The sequence below is a fragment of the Hordeum vulgare genome, chromosome 5H (genome assembly GCF_904849725.1).
Source record: "Hordeum vulgare subsp. vulgare chromosome 5H, MorexV3_pseudomolecules_assembly, whole genome shotgun sequence".
Taxonomy (NCBI): domain Eukaryota; kingdom Viridiplantae; phylum Streptophyta; class Magnoliopsida; order Poales; family Poaceae; genus Hordeum; species Hordeum vulgare.
Genome location: NC_058522.1, coordinates 510,985,073 through 510,991,993, shown reverse-complemented (window position 1 = coordinate 510,991,993; position 6,921 = coordinate 510,985,073). Strand labels below are relative to the sequence as shown.

Genomic DNA, 6,921 nt, shown 5'->3' with positions numbered 1-6,921 from the left:
TTTCCTGTAAAAAAAAATCAGATTTTTTAAAAACTTTTTTAGTATTTTTTCGGATTTTATTGTTCATCCGGGATCACTGAAGCTCGGGATCACATAAGTACTTTCGAATATAAGAGCATTTAGATCACTATTTTAATGATCTAAATGCTTACGGAGGGGGTAATAAAGAACCACAGTTCTCTTGAGAACGCATCTATTAAGATAATAAGATTAATACTAAATGTATAAGAAAAGTAAAAAAAGAACTTCTTAAACTCTCTAGAACCTCATGTCTGATGGTTTTACCTGATTGTTGGCTGCGTGTGTAAAGTTTTTGGGAATGGACTTGATTTCTAGAACCCTCTACGACTTACTGTAGAGCTATTATTGCATAATGCAATTGTTCAACATTTATTTGGTACAACTGTAAAGCAACGTAGCTCTGAGAGCCACTAGTAACTGAAGTGATACGTAAAACCTTTAGTACCATATATATCTAGTAATAGCTTGTCTATGCAACACTGTTCTGAATTTCTTCAGTTGAGGCTTCTGTTTCTGCTCCATGCTCCCCTATGAATTTGAGGTATGCATCTCGGATTGCATGCATCTCTGCCGCTGCATCTCCCGTAGTTGTTCGGTCTCGCGGGTGTTGCCTTGAGCAGGATATGCCAAGCCTGAAAACTGAAACCAATAACTCCATGATTCTAATACTTGTAGTGTTATCCCATTGTCCGCTGTGCAGCCACATTGTTGGGTCAGCTATCTCCAGGGTCCTATCTTGAAGTGCATCCTCAACAAACTTATGAAGATCCAATGAATCTCTAAACATGCCTTCTGTTGGGCTCCTTCCAGTAAACATCTCAAGCAGCAATATGCCAAGGCTATAAATATCACCAGCTGTAGAGACCGCAGATCCTTCTCCATACTCTGCAATTATGCAAAGTCTTGTGGTTAGCATGGAATACTTGAGTGAAAAGTAATAATAAAATTAGAAGTTTTAGTCACCTGGAGCAACATAGCCTATGGAACCTTTAATTCCAGTTGAGCCATATGAACTTTGCATCCCCTCACTTGTATTTTCTTGAAGAATTCTTGATATGCCAAAGTCTCCAACTCGGGCGCTCATGTCTTCAGCAAGAAGAATATTGCTTGGCTTAATATCACAATGGATCACCAATGGTTGGCAGTAGCGGTGCAGATATTCTACTGCATCCACAATATCGACAGCAATATCGAACCTCTGGGCAAGGCTGAGCGTGTTGTTTGCAGTGGGATCTTGAGATGGTTGATGAAGCCAGCTATCCAAGTTACCATTGGGCATGAATTCAAAAACCAATGCCTTGAACTCTTGACCTTGGTGGTTGATGCTCGAACAAGAAGTAATGATCTTTATGAGACAACGGTGTCTTATCCTTCTCATAGCCTCACATTCAGCCTCAAAACTCTTCGAATACCTAGATCGACCAAGGTTAAACACCTTGACAGCCAATTCTGTTTCTTCATTGTCCAAAACACACTTATAAACCGCACCATAACTTCCTTTCCCAAGCAAGTTGGCTTCTGAAAATTCGTTAGTTCCTTTCAGTAATGCAGGATAGGGGATTCTTCTGTAATGGCCATCAACAATTGAATCTTTTGCTACTGCGTTCTGGCTTGATTTGAGCTTCTTACAAAGTCTCCAAACAAGAACAATCACTGCAAGTAAGAACATGATTGCTCCAACTGCTGCTAGAGAAATTACCAGAGATTTTGGCATTTTTTTTCTCTTCTTGCTTAAGACCCCTGTGGGGCACGGAGCCAAATGAAGTTGAGGTGTACCACCACACAAATTGACATTCCCAACAACCGCTAAATGAGTGATGTTTCTGAAAACACCTACATTTGGCACCTCTCCTTGCAAATTATTGTAGGATATATCCAATTCAGACAATGACGACAATTTTTCTAGAACTAGTGGGATTGATCCTGACAAGTTGTTGTGTGCTACGTACAACTCTCGCAGGTTTCCAATATTGCCAATGGCATCCGGAATATTACCAGAGAACTTGTTCATGGTCAGGTTCAATATACTGAGCCCCCTTATATTTGTCAGTGACTGAGGTATGTTTCCCTCAAAGGAATTGTTGTCTAAGAATAGTTGTTCCAATACCATGCAATTCTGTATGCTGTCGGGTATCTTGCCAGACAGCTGGTTTCCTGATAGAACTAGTAGGTTAAGGTTTGCCAAGCTACCAACTTCATTGGGAAGGGGTCCGGAAAGGGAATTGTATGACAAGTCCAAATACCAAGAAAGGCTAGGTAACCTGAAAATTTCTTTGGGTATTGAACCGTTGAGATGGTAATTCATTTTTAAATCAAGTACAATGAGGTTTTTCAACTTCCCCAGGCTTGCCGGAATTGGTCCCTCCAAGTTGCTATTACGTGCATAAAGCTTATTCAATTGTGAAAGGTTTCCTAGCGATGGCGGTATGAGCCCAGACAAGCTATTGTTGTACAATGCTAAATCGATCAAGTTCTGTAGCTTACCGATGCTCTTTGGGATCATTCCGGACATGGAAGTATTTACTATCGCAAGTGTTTGTAGACCAATCAAATTGCCTATATCTGCAGGAATACTCCCAGAGATCCTATTGTCACCTAAGTGCAAGTACTGGAGAGTCGTTGACAGGTTCACAATTGAACCTGGTAGTTGTCCTTGAAAAGAATTGCTGCTGAGTACCAATAGCTGCAGTTGGCTGCAGTTTGCCAAAGACGTGATGAATTCCCAACCCTTGTTGTCATTCGCTTCAAGCTTATTGTTATTCAAGTTCAAATATTGAAGTGCTGCCAGCTTCCCAAACGCGGGAGAAAAGTACCCACTAAATCTGTTGCTATCAAAGCCAACTGATAAGAGGGAAGATATGTTGGATATTGATGATGGGATTGTTCCAGTGAAGTTATTACCAGACAGGCCAAGATATTTTAACTTGGGGAACTTGTTTCCGATACTATCCAAACTCCCGTACATCATATTTGTCCCTACATCAAATAGTTGTAGCGATGACCAATTGTAGAGAGAAGTCGGAATCATACCGTTGATGAGGTTTCTGGCGATGCTGAACTGTTGCATGCCCTGGATGCTTCCGAGCCGTGGTGGGATTGAGCCCACGAGCTGGTTGCGAGAGAGATCAAGGATTTCCAAATGGGACAGATTGGCCAGCGATGGAGGGATGAGCCCTGTGAAGCTGTTGTTACTCAGTGATATCCTTACCAGGGACGTGAGCTTCTCTCCGAGCTCAGCCGGGATGCGCCCGCCAAGCTTGTTGTTTAGCAGTCCCATTATGGCCATGCTGACACATGAGCTCAGGTTCACTGGTAACGTGCCTGAGAAGGAGTTGTCACCCAAGTCGAGCCTATGCAGGCGGCGGAGGCGGCCGAGGCTCGCTGGTATCTCCCCGTGCAACCAGTTGAAGCTCAGGTTAAGCGTCCGCAGGAACGTGAGGTTCCCGATGGCCGGTGAGAGTTCTCCGGCGAGCGCCTTGTTGTTCAATCTCAGCGCCACCACCCGCGCTGGCCTTCGGTGGCTGCATGTCACACCTTCCCAGCTGCAAAAGCTGGCGCTGCTATTCCAGGAGGCTAGCGAGCCGCCATCGCTGACCTGCGCTCTGAAAGCAAGCAACGCAGCCTCGTCGTGGTCGCTACCACTCACGGTCGCAGTAGTCAGGACGGCCAGGAATGAGCATAGCAAACTCATGATCCCCATTGCCATTGCTTGGTTTGGTTAGCAAGTACTGTAGTTGTAGTAGTAGCATCTGTGTGTGTGTATATATATTTATATATAACAGTATGTGTTGCGTGATTGCGTTGAGCATGTTGCTAATATTCCAAGGATGTACAAATAAACGCTCTTGTCAACGGTCGGAGCTGGACAAGTTTTTCATGTGTTCACATGACATGTTGTTCTCAAACTATTAGGCCTCGTTTGGTTAAGGGGGATTGGAGAGGATTTAAGAGGGAGGGAATTCAGGGGATTGGATGAATCCCTTTGTTTCACCCAATCCTCTCAAATCCCCGGGTTTTTGCTTCCACTAGTCCTCCGAGGAGGGTTTTGAAACACATGGATAGGAAGGGATTGAAGGGGAATGGAGGGGATTGGGCTAAGCAAACCCCTCCTACCAAATGGACGCGCGAGGATCTGTGGGGTTTCTGACCCCCCGGGGATTTTCCTCTCAAATCCTCTCCAATCCCGCTTAACCAAACGAGGCCTTAGTGGGCAGATAAGGCATCCACCTGCCTGCTTGCATTTTATTGTTCTAAAAATCTTCTTTCTTCGAAGCAAATTTAGAATGAAATAGATTGCAGGTATATTGCACATACTCCTACATAACTCCATCTTCACATTTCAGTTTCATGTTTATATGTTCACAGGAAATTCACAGTTTTGACATCTTTGGGTGAAAGATTAGCACAGCTCTGTGTTTCTCATCTGTTTACTGCAATTTGCTGAATGTTTCTAATGTACGTACATGCCATCTTAGATGCTGCGGGTTTTGATGCGATATTGGCCTGCTCATCTTACCAGCTGGTATACAATTAAGACCCATTGTAAGAGCATTGTGTGACTTGCGACGCCGAAAATAGTGATGTGTGTGAATGCGTGACTTGTCCAAGCATGGTTGTCACCGATAAGAGATGTGTGTGCACGCATGTCCAGCCAAGTAAACGAGCCACGGAATTCTCCACCGTCACCGTCATCGATCATTCACGTTCTCATACTAGTTTGAACTTCGTTCTCTGAAGCAACACATGTAATTAAGTCATATGCATATGCACAACTTGTCACGAGTGCCTTTCTTTCTATTGACTAGTTTTATAGCTGCCGTATTATCGATGCAAAATAGAGGCCATGATTGAGCAAGCATGTCCTTTCTAAAAAATTTAATTGTTTGCGATGCCTCGGCACATAATTGAGTAGATCATACCACCAAGTTGCAATTGGCCCTACGTACGTAATCCTGTAGATAGGTCCATGTGAACACGCACCTTGATCCCATCCACCTCTCTTCACCAGAAATACCCCGCTGCATAAATAATTTATAAAACAAAATATGGCGTTTTGATTTTGCATGTTCTCTCAAAACAGGCTTTCGTCCTGCTTTATAAATAAAGCAATACAATGAACAGTACACAACCAAACGATACAAGATGAAGAAAAGACTCTTTTACAAAGCCGAACACAAGATACAACAAGAAGCTTAGCGCTAGTCTAACAACTCGCCTATGACCAATATATGACACCAAAACTCCACGGCAACGCCCCCAAGAGGATGACGACACGATGTGTCGCCGCTGGGGAGTATGAAAACAGATAAGGTTTTTCATCCGGAGCCCTGATACAAGAACGAGACCCACGACTACGCCTTTCAAAAAGGGAACGACACCCATAGGTGCTGTCGGCGCCGACGCTAAGAGCTAAGAATCACCAAGAGGCGCCACTGCCACAACCGCACGAGAGTCAGGCCAGCACCGCCAAATCCGGGCACGAACAGAGCATGCCAGAGTCTTCCACCCTACACCCCTCGGCACACACGGTCGAGAGGCGTAGGCACCACCGTCACCACGGAGCTTACCGGAAAGCTCATTGTGGATCCTGCCATCCAGGACCGTTGTTCCGGCTTCCTCCGAGAACTCAACACCGATGTCAAAACACGCGGCCGCCTCACCAACCAAGCCATGAGCCTCCACCTCGACCGCTACAAAGAAGGACGATACATGCCCGCGATCGGGGACCAAGTCAAACCCTTGCACCGGCGGCCAGCCCACGCTATCGGCCAACTGCCAGCTAGCACTACCGGGAGGGAGGGGGTCGCCCCATCAGATTTGGCACCTCCAGATCCAAACATGGGGACCCCATAGCATCCGGCACCTCCGGCTACCTAGTGGTAGCCGATACCTTCGATCACCAATCTCCCAACTCCATTGGCTCCCCGCGACATGCTCCACCCCTCAACACCACTCCCACCTACAACACCCAGCCATCACGCGACCGCGGTCGAAGATCGTTAACACCCCCCCCCCCCGACGTCATCAGGGTAGCGCCACCACCACCACGCCACAGCCACCTCTGTCCAAGAGCAAGGAGTAGGCCGCCGCCCGCGACCCAAGACAAACCGCAGCCCGCGCCACCCGACAGTTGCCCCAGCTGTAACCAGTCGTCCAGGGCAGCCCCGGTCCACACCGCCGCCACCACCACCACGCCGCAGCTTCCTCCGTCTAGCGGCAAGGAGGGAACCACCAACCGTGGCCCAAGCCACCTGCAGGCTGCAGCCCGTGGCCACCGGGAGCCGTAGGCAGGGCCTCGTCGTACCTCCACCCCTTAGGCTGCACCACCACACCTCCCCACCCCAACCAACAGCAGGGCGGGGACGGCCGTGTGCCTCGCTGCCCGTAGCCTTGGCCAGCTGATAGGACGCAGCCAACCCCGCGCACCACCTGGGGAGAGACCACCCGCAGCCGCCGCGCGTCGTCGGAGCCGCAGGGCGCCCTTACACCACTGTGAAGCAGAGGACCGGCCGCCCTGCACGCCTGCCACCGCACTGCTGGGCCCCGCGACAGCATGACACCCCAGCGCGCCGCGCAGACCCGCGCCTAGCATTGCACGCGCTGAGGGGGAGAGGCGCCCCCGCCGCCAATCACGCCGGCCGAGCTTTGCCCGACGGCACCTCTAGGCGGCGGTGGGGGAGGAGGACTGGGAGGGCGGAACGAGGGGCGGCGGCGCTAGGGTTCCCCCGGTCACCCGCAGGAGAGACGCGGGGGATGCAGGGGTGTTGGTCCGACCCAATAGGCATGTACAGTCCCCACTGAGACTTTTTGGCCATCAAATTTATATGGCTAACTAACCATTAACTTTATAGCATGAATCCATTCTAATGGTAAAAATCCAATAGTGTTATATTAGCTAGT

At 48.1% G+C, this 6,921-nt stretch overlaps 1 pseudogene; it reads right to left on the bottom strand.

Moving 5' to 3' along the window:
* Positions 1-181: 181 nt before the first annotated feature.
* LOC123397869 lies at positions 182-3,873 on the bottom strand (annotated as a pseudogene).
* Positions 3,874-6,921: the final 3,048 nt, after the last annotated feature.